Consider the following 16,446-nt stretch of genomic DNA (forward strand, 5'->3'; position numbering starts at 1 on the left):
ATCACAAACCTCACAATTCTCCTTTATAAACACTCTCTGGCACTTGAATATTAATAATCATTTCATACTTTTCTCTATAGCACTCGATATCATTTCTTAGTTTTTTTTAAAAAAAGACTCATTTCATCTTATTGTAGAGTCTGGGGTGGGCAAACCTCCATGGAAGGAACAGTCTTAGAGATCAAGGTAAGAAATCTTTTCTTCCCCAAACTGACCCCCAGTGTATATGCTTTTTAACAGCTAATTTCACTGCTGAGCAGTTACTATGAGCCGCAAAAATTCAAAATTCTCCAAATGAATATAGTATGTGCTTACAATGCAAGATGCCAAAAATCCCTCTCATGCCTTTTGACCAAAAGTACAGAGGGGCAGTGTGCCTACTACTGAAAGGCCAGTGAGCAGAGCCAATATTCCTTTGGGTGTCCCAACATAGGAACTTCGGAAATGGGGCTGATAACCGCTCTACTACACCTCAGGTTCCAGGACGAGTTCCAAATTTCTTAGCATCACCGTTTTGAAGGGTATTTTCTTGCACTTCAGAACTCCAAGAGTATTTTATCCAGTATAGCTTGAGGAAGAAACTACAATTATTAGGATGGAGAGTCAGGCATAAATGGAGTTATTTTCCATGATGGAGAGCTCAAAGGTACAACAGTCAGAGTCTTCCCCTCTCTTTTGTAAAGTTATTATCATGACAGTAATTTTATTATTTTCACATTGCTCATAATTCAAGAAGAACTTGTATCTTTCAGAATTTCTATTCTATATTTTATATTTTTTCCAAGTAAAAGTTTTTCTGTAAGAGAATAAAAGCTTATTGTTTTGAGATTGAAGGGTATATCCCCTATGCCTCTTTGGTTATTTGTAAGATTTCAGACAAGGATTTAATGCTATCTGTCAGAGACTCCTTCATTTTGGATGTAAGACTCTTTTTATAATATGTCCTCTGCCCACTTTTCTAGCCTTTCACACTACTCAGAAACTAAGTCAACCAACTTACACTTACTTTATCTTATCTTTCTCTCTCTCCACTTTGGTCTTCTAAAATCACTCTTATTTTCAGGGTGCCTGCGTGGCTCTGTCGGTTAAGTATCTGACTTTGGCTCAGGTCATGATCTTGTGGTTCGTGAGCTCGAACCCTGGATCAGGTGAGCTCGAGCCCTACTTTGGATAAGCCTTGCTTCTTTCTCTCCCCCCTCCCCCCACTCCTGCCTCTCTCTCAAGAACAAACAAAAAAACTCTCTTCTTGTCTGCATGAACTATGTCACTTCAATATTGAATTCTAAATCGAGATCACTCGTCTTGCATGGTCTGCTCCATTAGAACTTTGTGTGGATACTTGAATGTCTCACACTGCTTTATCATTGCCTGCTCTCTTGTCTATTTCCCTCATCGGTTCAAGAATTCTCTTTGGAAAATAATTATGTATTACCTTCACTAACCTGGTCCAGAACTCAGCATATAGAAAGTGCTCCACAAATGTTTATTGTATACATTAGTTATTCAAAGCAGTAGAATTTATTCAGATTGCTAACATTTAATTAAATATCAAGAGAACCTGACCTGACATATATGATGAAATTAAGACTCAGACTGGTTAAAATGACTTGTCCATAATACAGATTCTACACATTAATAGATCTGGGTTGAGACAAGGAGTTTAACTCCAGGGACTATACATGATACTAGTTAAGTACTCTGCAGCTGAAGTCTGCAGTTAAACACTTTAAAAGTTTTTCACAGATGATTGAACAATGAATATGCAGGAAATGCGACTACAGATCTCTATTGGTGTTTCAACCACTGATTCAATGCTTTGAGAATATTCCAAGGATATAATACATGTAATAACATCCTGAAATATTCTGAGGATTTCATCCAAGGGATTAGGTAACCCCTGATGTCCATTTTAGGCTTAAAACTGCATGATATTATTTACATAAATTGATTAAAATACCATGTGCCAATCTCAACTGAGTGACTCTGTAACAAAGAGAAAGGCATAGCCCTCTCCCAGCAGATGCAAAAGACTCCCTTCTTCAGTCTTTCAAAACTCCTGCCAGGTTGAAACTGGCATTGATTATTTGGCAGGAATAAATTTCCATATTGCCATGCCCCAAATAATCATGTTTGTTATTAACAATTTCTTACTAGGCATCCATGCTCAACAGCCTCTTGGAGCGAAATGAAAGATAATTACAAGATGTACATGAAAAATATCAGTTTCTCAATTAATTTCATAGGAGGCATGGAACAAGAGATGAACAGTTAGGTACTTTTGTTCATAGTAAAGCCAACCAAACAACTAAGAAAAACAATAGGCCATGGATGCCAAGTGGAGAAACAGAAAAAGTTACAGAGATGAGGAGGTATTGAGAAATGAAGTTTAAACAAATCTAAACTCTGCACTTTCTTCCCAATCTCCTACTAATATGGTGCCCATCAAAGTGGGTGACACTATTATCCACCTGCCCATCTCAATCAGAAACTAGATTCATCCTGGGCAACCTTCTTTCTCACTCTCTACATGCAATCAGTGACCAAATACTAATGATTCCATTTCTTTCATATTTATTGGATATAATCCCTCCTATTCATTTCCAAAGCCGTGACCTTAGTTTATGCTCCCATTACTTCTTCCTGTCTCATGCCTCCTTCCACAAAGGCCATCCTCCATACTTCCAGGAAACCTTCTTTAGACTCCCTTTCTGATTGTGATGCCCAACTCAAAGTCCTTCAGATATTCTTCTTTGCCCTCAGCATCACACAAAAGGATTTTCATAATCTGGTCTCTACCTGCCTATCCAATGCCACCACTCCCAACAAACAAACTTTGCTCCAGATATTTCAAGTCCCTCCCAATTCTCTAGATGCATGAAAACATGCTTTCAGCCCATCTTGTTCTAAAGCTATGGGTGATATTCTCCCCGTATCTCTACTTCGGGTCCCTACTCCACTTTGGGTTTCTGGTCCGTTTTCTTCAATCTCCATCTCTGTTTCCATCACCTCATATGAGCTGTCAGAATTTCTCTTCACAATATCCTTCAGATGGTCTCCCCATGACTTACTTTTCTCCCAACTGTACCCTCCATTGCAGCTGGAAAGAGATTTTCCTTCCTTTCTTTTTTTAATGGCAGTATAGTTGGCGCACAATGTTACAATTTGTTGTAACAAAGTGACTTGACAAGTCTATAGGTTATGCTATGCCTACCACAAATGAAGCAATTATCTTATCACCATCCAACGCTATTACAATACCATTGACTATATCCCCTATGCTGTGCTTCTTATCTAGAATGATCTTTTAAAATCTCATCATGTTACTAACTTGCTTGAGACTCTTCAGTGAGATTCCACAGTTTTAAAGATATAGACAGAATCCTAATTAGAGCTTAAAATGTGCCACGGGACCCTGCTAGCTCTTATGACAACAATTCACTGAATTCCCTTCTCCTACCGCCTTTTAAAGCTGTGACCACAGCTTTCTTTACTCAAAACCTCTATGCCTCCACACATAATGGGATATTTATACATGCTGTTCCATTTTCATGAAAGTCCCTTCCTTACCCATCATCTCTACCACATTCATTAAATGACTCCCATACATTATTTAAATATCAACCCTATCCCTGGCACAAACAGATTTGCTAACTGGATAATATTCCTTTATCTGGGCTCAAATAGCACCATATTCCTTTTTTTTTTTTTTTTTGTAAGCTCTTATTTAAAATTACATTAAATTAGGAGATTAATTGATTAATATCTGAATCCCTCACAGGGCTATGAGCTTCATGACAGCAGTGACCATGCTATTTTTATTCCAACTTTCAAAAGGCTGGGACAGAATACTAATCTGGAGAGAGTCACAGGATGGATTGGAGGCAAAAAATGTTGAGACAGAAGTCCAAACTGGAGGTGGTCATGGTATTTAAAAAAAAAAAAAAAAAGAGTGCCTCAACAAAGAAGGTATTGGTAACTATGGAAAAGAAGGGTAGATAACGGAGAAAGGGAAAGGAAATTTCAGCAAGATTCAATAATTGACAGAAGACAGGAGGGCTGATGGAAGACAGAAGAGGGAACTCAGAGATGACTCTGCCTCTAGGTCCACATGCCCAGGAGAATGCTGGTAACTCCAGTAACAAAAAGAGAAAAACAGAAAAAGAAAGTAGTTCAGTGAGATAAGTGAAATAGCCATGTGGAAAAGTTTAGCAGATGGAAAACTTGGTATAGAGAAGTCATTTCACTGGAGCAAGAGCTGAAAACCTGGAAATGAATAAGATAATACTCAAGAATTTTTTCATAGTGTCCCTCAATATGGCTGGCATACCTATGAGAGAATCTGAAAATATATCAGTCCTTGCTCCTGTCTCCATTAATCTCTTAGTGTGGGAGAGAGGTGTTTGGATGCGTGCTGGTCTGAAAAAAACTATTCACTATACTCTATACTCTTCTCTGCACACTCACCCCCATCTTGCCCAATGCCCAGATTGGGAACTATTATATAAAGAAAGAGAGCAAAGGGCTGAGGGCCTACCATCCATATTTAGAAACAGAAGAAAAAGGACCAGTAAAAAACTCAAGAAGGATCAGACAGAGAAATAGGAAAGGAGCAATATAATGTACTGCCCTCAAAATGAAGGGTTTTAAGACAGAGTTTTAAAAAGAATTCTATCTATCAAATATTACAGGAGATTTTGAACCTGCAAATAAGAACCATAGAGCTCAGCTACAGGGAGCATCTTACAGTCAACATGAGAGCACCTGCGATTTACCTAAGGCGGGAAGGGGAAATGGAGATTCTAGCGACTGACTTCCATCCTCAGCTATATTATTATATTAGTCACTCAACAAGGAAGAGAGCCCTAGGAGAACATCCTGACTCTAAGAGAAGGGCTGCTTGGAAAGACACAATTGGCAACTATAGATGTAGGCATCCTGAGAAGAAGATTTCACCATTAGCATACCAAGGTGCAAGTTACAGAATTTTCAAATCTCTGTGAGATTAAGTCATTTTTACCTTTTTTCCCCACTTCTTCACATTTGCTGCAAAAATATAGCTCCCTCCACAGATTTCAAGACAAAGACGTAAACGTCTTTTGGGTTAGCCCCTCAGCTCCATAACATGAGAACCATTATTGTGCAGCAATTGTTTCAGTCCTCCACTTATCACTACGCTGCTCTTCCGGGCAGTTGGCAGGTAGAACTGTTTCCTCATACATATGCATATTAAATAATCTGTTTTCAGTCATTCCTAGATTGCTATTTACATTCAACACTGTCACACTCCATTACAGGGAAATTTCAGTATGTTAACTCTTTGTAGAAGACTATCTACCAATTCTTTATTGTTCCATCTAGAATGAGGTAAATCATTGTGAAATATATTTTAAGGTAAACAGGAAGTCAATATCAATATTTGACTGTTAATGATTATGCCAAATTTATGAAATATCATAGAGAAAACATGGAGTCTCTTTGGCTTCCAACTTCCAAAGGAGATTGACTAGAAGTGATTATCTAATCCAGACCTAGATCTTTATGATAATTTTAGAAAAAAACATTATGGGTACATTATGGTACATTATGGGTAATAAAATTAACCACATTTGATTTTTACCCTATTCTAATACTTCCAATACTACTCTATTCTACACTTACTTCTGTTGTATAAATACACCCAGTGGATATTCCCAGATGAAATCATTTTCTAAACCAAATTGCAAAACCAAAATTGCCATTTTCCTTTAGTTATTAGAAAATCTTAGCAATTAAGAGCCATATTCATAAAGGGAATAATATTTTTTTAAAAAGAAAAAAATGTCTAAATTTAAAAATCCAAAGAACCCTAAATTTCAAAAAGGAAAGAGACAAAAAGGAAAATTGATTTTGAGGCAATGGGAATGGCGGCCTGAACCCAAAGGGTACCTTCCACCAGAGACTAAAAGAGAGTCCCAGAAAAATTCTTAAGTGAGAAGCAAGGAGGGACTGAGCTAACAGAACTTATAAACAACTTCCAGTATTTAATTAGTAAGAGGCAGAACTGCTTCATTCATTATTCAGTCCAATTTATGCACAGATTGAAAGGCACCAAATAATACATGTCCAATCAGAAAAGCTGGTCCTAAAGAAGATGACTAAGCAGGAATGGTTTCAGTGAAACACAGGCTAGGGGTGCCATCCACTCTAGGAGGCCATTGTCTGTGAACTCCCTTTTAAGTTGATTGTTTCAAAAGGTATTATACTTTTAAACAACTGAGACACTAAGGCATATTGTCAGGATAATATCCCATGGCAGAAAGGTCATTATGACAGAAAGTCTCATAGGACTTGGATTAGACTATTTCTTAGGATTTGGATTCCTGTCATTTCATGTCCACTAAGCTCTGATGTAATGCCAGCTTAAAATGTGTCTTAATTTACTTTCACTGAAATACAGGTAGTTCTTTTTTTTTTTTTTAATGTTTATTTAATTTTGAAGGAGCGAGAGAGAGACAGAGCATGAGTGAGGGAGGGTCAGACAGAGAAGGAGACACAGAATCCAAAGCAGGCTTCCAGGCTCTGAGCTGTCAGCACAGAGCCCAACGTGGGGACAGAACTCCTGAGCCATGATATCAAGACCTGAGCTGAAGTTGGATGCTTAACCTAACCGACTGAGCCACCCAGACACCCAGGTTATTTTCTTTAAGTGATTTAATATCCATCCTATAGGAATATCATAAACAAAGCCAGAAGCCCATTTTTTAGAGAAAGCTCTCGCTTAAATTCCTAGAGCACAGTAGTTAAGGATGTAGGTTTGAATCTTAACTATTGACTTATACTGTGACCATAGGCAAGCTACTTTTCAGTAAATCAGCTTCCTACTATGTAAAATAGGGGTAACAGTAGGGGATCTACTGCAGGCTGGTGTCTTGAAAATTAAATGAGATAACATTAGTGAAGTGCATAGAAGACTGACACTGGGTATGCTATGTTAGCATTTGTTAAGTAAACACATAAATTTAAATACTGCTGATAAAACCAGGTGATGAGGAAGCTACAAAGATTGAATGAAAAGTTTTAGAACGCTTTATTGAAGAGGTATGTTTTTCTTAAATTCTTACATCTAGTTTATATGTGTGATACAATCTTGGGAAGCAGGTTAACTCAAATACAGTATTTGTGAATCGCACTGTACCCAAACCCTGGAATAGATGTATAGACATGTAAGGCAAAGTTGCTCTCGGGGCACTTGTAATCTAGTTTGGGGCAACGTACAGCCATTCAAATTGAAGGCTTATATACAATTTAAGCATATTTTTCAGAGCAACCCACTAACTCAAAGCAACGTACTGACTAAAAAATTATAATGAAAGTAATTTCAACAGAAATTATAGAGAGAAGAAGACAATTCAGACAAGGTAGATAAATAAGATTTTATCTTAGGAGGTGAGAAAATCAATAGGAGACAAGACAAAGCTTTTGTGATGATTAGAATGATATAAATATAAGTTGCAATAAGAAAACAAATGGCAGAGGCATCTGGGTGGCTCAGTCGGTGGGGTGTCCAATTTCAGCTGAGGTCATAATCCCATGGCTGGTGAGTTTGAGCCCCACGTTGGCTCTGTGCTGACAACTCAGAGCCTGAAGCCTACATCAGATTCTGTCTCCATCTCTCTCTGCCCCTCCCCAGCTCATGCACTGTCTCTCTTGTTCTCCCTCAAACACACATAAACATTAAAAAAATTAAAAATAAATAAATAAAAAGAAAGCAAATGACATACTTGGAGAAGCAATGAGTAAAAACTGGTTTGAAAGAATGGTTCACAAAACAAACACTGGAGACATGATTTGAAAACGTGGTTTAAATTTGCCTCGCCTCCATTATCCTCACTTCCATTCACATGTGAGAACTTGAACTGAACTGTAAAGATAAAAGCCGAGATTTCTGGTCCATTTGTGCGACAAGTTCTGGCATTCAGAGAGATTCTGAACCTTCTTTAACAATCAAAAAGTTAAGGGGGTTTTAGCAGACATCCTGGGTGAATCTGCAGGGATAAAACAGAAATCTGGGCAGAGGAGAGGGAGCCCCCCGTTAGGGGGACCTTGAGAGTGTCAGGCTAAGGAGTTATGATTTTATCACATAGGTTACCGGAGCCACTGAAAGGTCTTTTTGTGTTGTTGGTTTTTGGGGTTTAAGGATGGTAATTTGATAAAATAATATGAGCCAAGGGACAAGGCATCATTTTTCTATGTGGGACTTGTGAACAACTAGTTGTTGCCAATAGTCTAACACTGAGTTATATGAGTTATGATTCTCATAAAAATATATCATGATTCTTCATAGCACTTACCTTTAAAATATCTCACATACATGGAATATGTAAGATTGGTGGTCTTAGGTAACCTTTGGCAAACAAAGTGCAATTCATCTCCAATGACTCACATAATTTGCTTATGAGTGTCTACATCTGATGACTACGTCTTTTTTCTTATAACTGCTTTATTGCATTTAATCGTGTCAATACGCAAAATGAACTAGTGGTTCAAAATTAATTATTTGGACTCATTAAAGTAGTGAAATATGAAAACAGCATTATAAACGATATACTATGACCTAAACTCGCCAATGTAGTGAAGAAGTTTTTATAGAGAAAGTACATAGTGAATCTGTGCAGAACAAAGTTCTCTACAAATGCGTAAATTTCATGAACAGTGCGAAAGGAAACCTGCAGACAGGATGTAGAATGATGAACATCTCAAGACTGCACTTCGTGGACTGACCATTTTTCATTGCTGGTCCTCAGTGAGTTGTCTGTTGCGAAAGGTTGTCAAATAGTGGTATGAAGCCACTGAAGCTTTCTTCTCATTTTCAAGGCAGAATTCAGGTATATCTATCAAGTTTTTCCGAAACAAGTCAAAACAAAAGCTGCTAGGTAAAATATTGACGAGTTCCCCCACTCAAGGCAGAGAAGAAACCAAAACCAGTAAGGTATCACTCAAAGTTGCAAATAAGTTCAGTAACAGTCACCTTATGGAGAAAAGCAGAATAAACTAACTGTGAAATTATTTATGAAACTGTTAGAAGATGGATAATGTCAGTGGTGTACAATGTGAAAGAACATTTACTATTTGCTGTTAGGCTTTTATCAGCAGATACTTCTCTTCAGACTTGTATGAAATCAGAGACATCCACAGTGTAAAGTAGATCATATGTGTACAAGGAAAAATGATTGACAATTATTTATCACTAAAAACGAATGCCAGAGGGGAAGAGATTTCTTATTTGCTAATAATTTTGTAAGTCTTGGTGTACATGAAGGGTGCACTGGGATTGTTATTGACTGAGTGCAATCAATATGCACAACAAAGAAAGATATCCTCACATGAATGACCGAAACTGCACCTAGGGGCAAACCAATGCTGCTTTGTTCACAGTTGTCAAGGTAAGTGTGCCTCCTGAACTTGACTTAAAGCTTGAAAGAAATAAAAAAAGACTATGAATATCATCAGATTGTAGGCAAGAATTTCTAGCATGCTGTGCAAGAAAATGGGTTGAGAACAGAAGATTCTGTTTCTTCATACTCAAGAACTCTGGCTGTCAAGAGTAAAGGTCGTTAAATGAAACAGTAAGTGAAGAAAAAAATCCAGCAAAAAGATTTTTTTAATTTCCAGTGGAATATCTCAGTTGTATATTCAATATCTGGAGGCTCCTGAATCTATCATTTCATAGACAGCATTTAAGTTTAAACATTTAGGAAGAGAGGGGAAAAGTTTCTAAAAAGACTGAATTTTGATATAGATTAGTTGACCAGAGTTTCTATCTTACTATTTAAAGATATTCCAAACTTATTGAAGAAAGAAATCAGTGCTGTTATGGACCATATTTAACACATCTGAATGCCAAAAATGAATATGAAGAAATAATTATCACAAACAAATCCAATCAAAAATTCATTAGAAATCCACTGGCCGGTTATCTTCTGTGTTGATGAATTCAACATACCAGCCACTTTTCAGAAGAGCATGCCCTCAGCCTAAACAGTTCCTGATAAGGCACTGGATGTCCGTCAGCAAAAACCCTCTCCCTAATTTCTGAATCCTTGTACGATTAGACAAACCAGAACCGGTCAATAGACCACCAAATATTTGCTGCTCTTCACAATGACTTTTTTTTTTTTTTAACATTTAACTTGTTCTAAGGTTTCTTCACAAATGCTGAAAAATACTCAAGTGCAGACAAGGAATAATCATAATGTTGTGGTCAACACTGTGAACATGGATTTATAAATTTAAAACATTTTCTGGTTTAAAACTAAATCTGGTAGGGGCACCTGGAGGGCTCAGTCAGTTAAGCATCTGACGCTTGATTTAGGCTCAGGTCATGATCTTGCAGTGATCTTGCAAGATCTTGCAGTTCATGAGATCGCGCCCTGCATTGGGCTTGTGTTGACAGTGCCCAGCCTGGTGAGGATTTACTCCTTCTCTCTCAGCCCCTCCCTCACTCATGCTCACATGCTCTCCCTCAGAATAAATTTTAAAATAAAAAATAAAAAAAAAAATTCTGGCATTCAATGCAGCTTCATGGGGGTCTCTGTGTCTATTAGGGCCAGTCTCTGCATGCTCAACAGTGCTTGCCTTTATCCATTTTTCCACATCCTCCATATCCACTTCTTCTGCCTCCCATCTGTTCTATCAAAGGTCCAGGGGGTCACTAGAGCCACCTAATTTTCCTCCACCAAAGCCACCTCAGTCCATGCCCCAACCACAACGGAAGCCACCTCTGTCTTCACCAGGGCCACCTCTGAACATTCCACCAGGACCACGGTGGTCCATGCGGACACCTCTTCTTCCCCACATGCCACTGGGGCCACCCCTGCCAAGGTCAATACCCAGGGGTGGAAAGGATGGTGGAAGGAAGCCTTTGGGCTTTGAGGCCTTACACTGGTTGTATTCTGTTCTCTGGGTGAAGTTCTGGTTTTCACACCCCAGATTGGGGCACTGCCAGGGTCTAGCTTGGTGGTGGATATGTCCTCCTCCAGATGGATTCCTTGGGAATCTTGGGACCCTCTTCTGAGGAACCCATCTCTGTCTCCTCCATGGCCTATGCAACCTCTGGGGCCTTCTGGACCTCCAGGGAGTGGCAGTGGCATCCATCTACCCTTACAGGGAGTCATACCACCCCGCATGCTATTCACCAGAAGCTTCCTCAGAGCAAGAGGAACCTCAAGTTTGCTCCCTTAAACCTTTTTCCCAACAAACCACTCCAAGGCAGCCTTGATAGTTGGCAGGTCTTCGTAGGGCACTGCAGCACTGCCTCTGGGCTTCCCTGTTTCCTTGTCTAAGAAGATAGGGATCATGGGTTATCTGATTATCTTCTTCATCTTAACAACTCTACACTGTTTAAGAAGTCTGCCAGGTCACCTAGGGTCACACTGTCGTTTAAGCCTTGCATATAAATTGCAATGCTGTCAGAGTCTTTATCTGGATCTACAATTGGGCCTACATCAAGATCTGGTCCTTTGTCCATGAGTCCACCAGGCTTACTGAAGCCACCTTGCTCTCTAGCACCCATTCCACCACAGACTCCTTCCCGCCCACCTCCATTGATGCTTCCAAGATCAAATCTTGGAGTAGTATAACCAACAGTAGGCTGCCCATAAGAAGTTGCACAGATAATCTGCCCATAGGTCGCAGTTGTCTGAGGCTGGGTAGAGCTGACATCAGTGGGCTGTCCATAGGTTCCACAATTTTGCTGCCCATATATGCCTGTATGGTCTGTGGATATTCTTGAGTGGGCTGGGTAGCATAAGTACTGGCCCTGCTGGGCTGCAGCTTGGCTATAGGTACTGTAATCTGTGGATGTCATTTTCTCTCCTTCCTTCTTGTTCCCACAATGACTTTTAAGTAAGATCTTTCTAATTCAGCAGAAATAAAGAATAAATGAAGAAACAGACTCTATATGCAATCTGTTACAGCTGGTTATCTGTATCCTCATTTTGGAGTAAAGATACTCTCCCCCCTCTCATTAATATAATTGTTCCTTTTTTTCATTCCCACTGCTGAATTATTATGATGAATTAATTATTCAAAACAGCTATTATCATCACTTTTAAACTATTTACTATTGTTTAAAAATTATGACAGTATTTTAAAACTTTACCTGTAATTGGTCTGCCTATATCCTGGAGGTCTATTATGTGGTTTGCAGATACCAAAAAGTGGAGGAACTTTGATGTGTAGGATGGATTGGAGGAAGAAAAATGGTAGGCAGAGAGATGTAAAATAAATTCAATGGATTAGGAGAGGTCTGCAATGGAGGTGCTAGAAATAAAGCTAAAAAGATAATTGCAAAATGTACTAGCAAGACAGAATTTCCTGAATTTATTCCAAAAGAATAAATATGCACAACATGAGAGGAGTCTTTAAGGAAGAAGAGTCCTTAAGGAAGACTTTGAGGTTCCAAGATGAGGGGAATAGTTTTGTCGACAAAACCAAGAGAGTCAGCGGGAGACAATGGTTTATCCTAGAAAGTGAAGATTTCAGTATAAACACATTGGGTGTGAAGTTAATATGGTAACATCCAAGTAAAGAAGAATATTTTATATAAAATTAAAATAACACTGTATACAGATGCATCTAAAATGTTTGAAAATTGCTAGTTCTCTGAATGACAGTAAGCGAATTACATTGATCATTTGCCTAATGAACTGGCTTCACAAACAAAGGTAAATAAAAGCGCATACTCTGAATTAGCATGGTTAGGATTAATATAAACACTGTATGTGAATAATTATTACTACTAAATACTGTAGCATAGAAACACAAACATTTCATCTTCATAAATAATATTTGTCCCTAGTTTGAATTACCAAGAGATATACATCGTTACAGTTTTCAGGATTTCATTTGTAGGTTTCCAGTATTTTTTCTCTACCAACAGATATGAAATTTTCCCCAAGAGTTGGCAGTGGTACAAACACAGCTTCATAATCACTGTGAACCGTTGTCTGTTTCTCTTCACTTGAACATTTGCCTTTCTGAGATAATTAACAGCCATAAGTAACGCGCACACACACGCAGGCAAACACAGATACTCCCATGCCAGATCCTCACCCACTGATTCCCCCAATCCCACCACGTAAAAACAGTTGATATGGAGTAACAATTAGCATTTTTTTTTACCATTATAATACAATTAAAGTTGGAAAACAAAAGGTTTGCTGCTGGATGGACTGGAGAATTTTTAAATTCTTTGATATTTCTTTCTAAAATATATAATAAGCTCATTTAGTCTCCCAGTAACACCCACATATGGCCTGTCAAGAGAGGATAATGCTACTGAGGGCCTGTTCTTGGGCCTCTTAGTCACTCAACTCTTGTCAGAGCACATGGTTAATATATGGAATTAGTTCATCATGATATCTTGCTAATACAAAATAGCTAAGAAACCTACAAAGATGAAAGGAGACCCAGGTTGGATTAAGGGTAGAGAGTAAGGGGCTGAGGAATTACTCAGGCATTAACTGTGTCAGGTTAGCTTTAACCAAATGCTTGATTTTGTTACCAGGGAGGTCAACTCAAAACTCCTCCTCTTTTACCAAACAGTGGTAATTATCCAGAGAATGGGCAAATATTGATCAGGATACCTACTCAGCTAATGCTGACATCCTCAGCTAATGAGTGTATTGATGTAACACATGAGAAATTATGACAAACATCACATTCAGTGTGTCACCTCATAGCCACTGAATTCCTAGCTCTGTCACAGAGTCAACGGGAAAGCTCTCAAGGGTCACTTAGTCTTCTTGAGGTTGCTCTCCTTTAATGAATAAATACTGACATGTTAATACCAATCATCCAGGAATCTATTGCAGAGGAGACTTTGTGCAAAATGAATATTAAACAAATATAAAAGCCACAAAATGGCTAAGTTTAAGTGTAACTAACAATATTTATATTATGGCATACAGTCTCATGAGAGACATTTTGTCATCTGGTGTGAATTTAGGCTACTTTATCTCGTACAGTCCACCTATACTTAGAAATAGTTAACTAAAGAGACAAAGAGAAAGACACACTCACTGAAAGCTGGGCTATCTGATTACCCAGAGAAACAAACATTGGATCAGCCATAATTACCCTAGAGATATTTTCTGTCAGGACTGGGAATTATATAGTTCCTCTTTCTGCCTTCTTTAAAAAAAAAAAAAAACTGTCTCATTCTCTGAAAAGTCAACCTGTTCTCCTTTCCCACTGTTCCTCACAGTACTGATGTGGGAATGGCAATCACTGAAAATCCCAACTCTGGGAAATAAATTCATGCTAACATCAAGTACATGCTGTAAACATTTAATATTCAGCTTTAGAAAATTAGGCTCTACGTTTACCACTGGCCCATCAGAATACGCTCATGCCTCAACTTAGTCTCTGCCTCCTGATTCTCTCTTGATCCAGAGTTGGGGGTTGAGAGGGGTATTGGATACCCAGGGATCTCAATCCAGACTTTCAAGACACAGAGATCTGAGATTCATTCCTGCTCTGCCTCTTCCAGTTCTGTGACATTGTGGGAACTACCTCAACTCTCTTAACCTCCTTTCTGAAGTGAGGATGATAATATGACTGGCAAGGCGACTGCATCAGAAAAATGTGTACTACCTAGTAGAAAATCTGAGACATGGTACGTATGAAAAACAAATCCTATTAGAATTAGATGCATAAAGATGCAGAGCACTTCAAGAAAAAGATGATACAGACAATGCAGCCTGGAACCTAGTACTGTTTCTGAATGATCACAGAAAACCCAGCACCAAAAGCAATTTTCTACTCAACTGTCAGGTGCCCTACAATGTGAAAGCACATCCGGTACAGCTGGGGGGCCCCTGCTGTAGAGTGTCTCAAGGGGTCTGCAGCAAACCTCTTCTGGTAGAATTACACCTTCAAGGACTCTTTTTGGAGTCTTTGGAATGCATACAAAAGATCCAATCAGCTTCATAATAACCAAGGAATTAGCTGCCTTGAAGGAACATTTGTTCATTTCTCGCTATTTTGTCAGTGAAGGTCATAAAGTCCACACTGAATTCTCTGCAGGGACAGGCATGCAGGATATTCAGTAGTACATTTCCCACTTGGATATGGGAGGCTCGGGCAACTGTACTCTCCCTTTATTCAGTACCTAGCATAATGTTGGCATGCCCCTAAATTATTTGATGACTGAACGGACTGGTACGCAGGGTACTTTAGGGACAATGGAAATTCACCAAGGGCAGAAAAATCTGGCAGAGGATAACTCTTTATTAATAGATCCATATATGCCCCATTAAGAAATGTGATGTATAAGTGTGGGGTTTTTTCCTCTACACATGAAAGTTCTCATATTTTGCCACAGGTTTTATCATCTTGGGAAACAGTTTTCTAACACTCAAGACAAATTTTTCCAGCACTGTGAAAGGAGTTCTAATTTGAAAGCTGAGCCTTTCCAGATGTGCTTTAAAGCCCAGGGAGGATCTACAACCACAGTCTACCTAAGGCTTCCTCTGTGAAAAGAGCTCTCTTAAGATGGGGAGTGAATTCCTTTCACAAGACATCTTACACAGTTCTTCAACACAAATTTCTTTTATTGATGCCCCTTCAAATGCTGGCACTCTTAAGTCTCCACTGGTTGATTAGTTTGGGTCAATAAAAACAGTTTGGTCTATCCACACAGCCACCAATACACGAATAGGAATTTTCCCAAATTCTTGCTCTCCCCTATTTCCTCCCTACCTCAGGCCTGAAAACGTATCTTCTGCTGTACCAAACAATCACATTAAGTTGTAAGTATTGTCAGAATGGCTTCTAATACAAATTTATGGGATTCTGTATAGTATGATTCAGATAGCACTGTTCTTGGGAGGTACTAGAGCTAGGTTCTGATCTGAGCACTAGTTGCCCGCAAGACATTGAACAAATCATGGATGTTTACAGAGGCTTAGTTTTCTCATATGTTCTGTAGGATGGCTGAACTATGAGTTGTTTTCTTTTTTATTTTTAATGTTTATTTATTTTTGAGAGAGACAGAGACAGAGACAGAAAGACAGAGACAGAGAGTGGAGGGGTGGGGTTAGAGAGAGAAGGAGACACAGAATCTGAAGGAGGCTCCAGGCTCTGAAATGTCAGCACAGAGCCCAACGCGGGGCTTGAACTCACAGACTGCGAGATCATGACCTGAGCCGAATCAGGCGCTCAACCGACTGAGCTGCCCAGGTGCCCCGGAACTATGAGTTTTTAAATTTTTTTTTAACGTTTATTTATTTTTGAGACAGAGAGAGACAGAGCACGAACAGGGGAAGGGCAGAGAGAGAGGGAGACACAGAATTGGAAGCAGGCTCCAGGCTCTGAGCTATCAGCCCAGAGCCCAACGCAGGGCTCTAATTCACGGACGGCGAGATCATTACCTGAGTTGAAGTCGGACGCTTAACTGACTGAGCC

At 39.0% G+C, this 16,446-nt stretch overlaps 1 protein-coding gene and 1 pseudogene across 2 annotated transcripts in view; both read right to left on the minus strand.

Moving 5' to 3' along the window:
- Window positions 1-16,446, minus strand: part of NRG1 (neuregulin 1) — a 1,107,867-nt gene that overhangs the window by 726,583 nt on the left and 364,838 nt on the right. The window lies entirely within an intron of this gene.
- LOC124520414 (RNA-binding protein EWS-like) lies at window positions 10,601-11,596 on the minus strand (annotated as a pseudogene).

This window comes from Lynx rufus, unplaced genomic scaffold (assembly GCF_022079265.1).
Source record: "Lynx rufus isolate CCGP_SWC_20201006 ecotype Redwood Valley unplaced genomic scaffold, mLynRuf1.p SCAF_3, whole genome shotgun sequence".
NCBI classification, from domain to species: domain Eukaryota; kingdom Metazoa; phylum Chordata; class Mammalia; order Carnivora; family Felidae; genus Lynx; species Lynx rufus.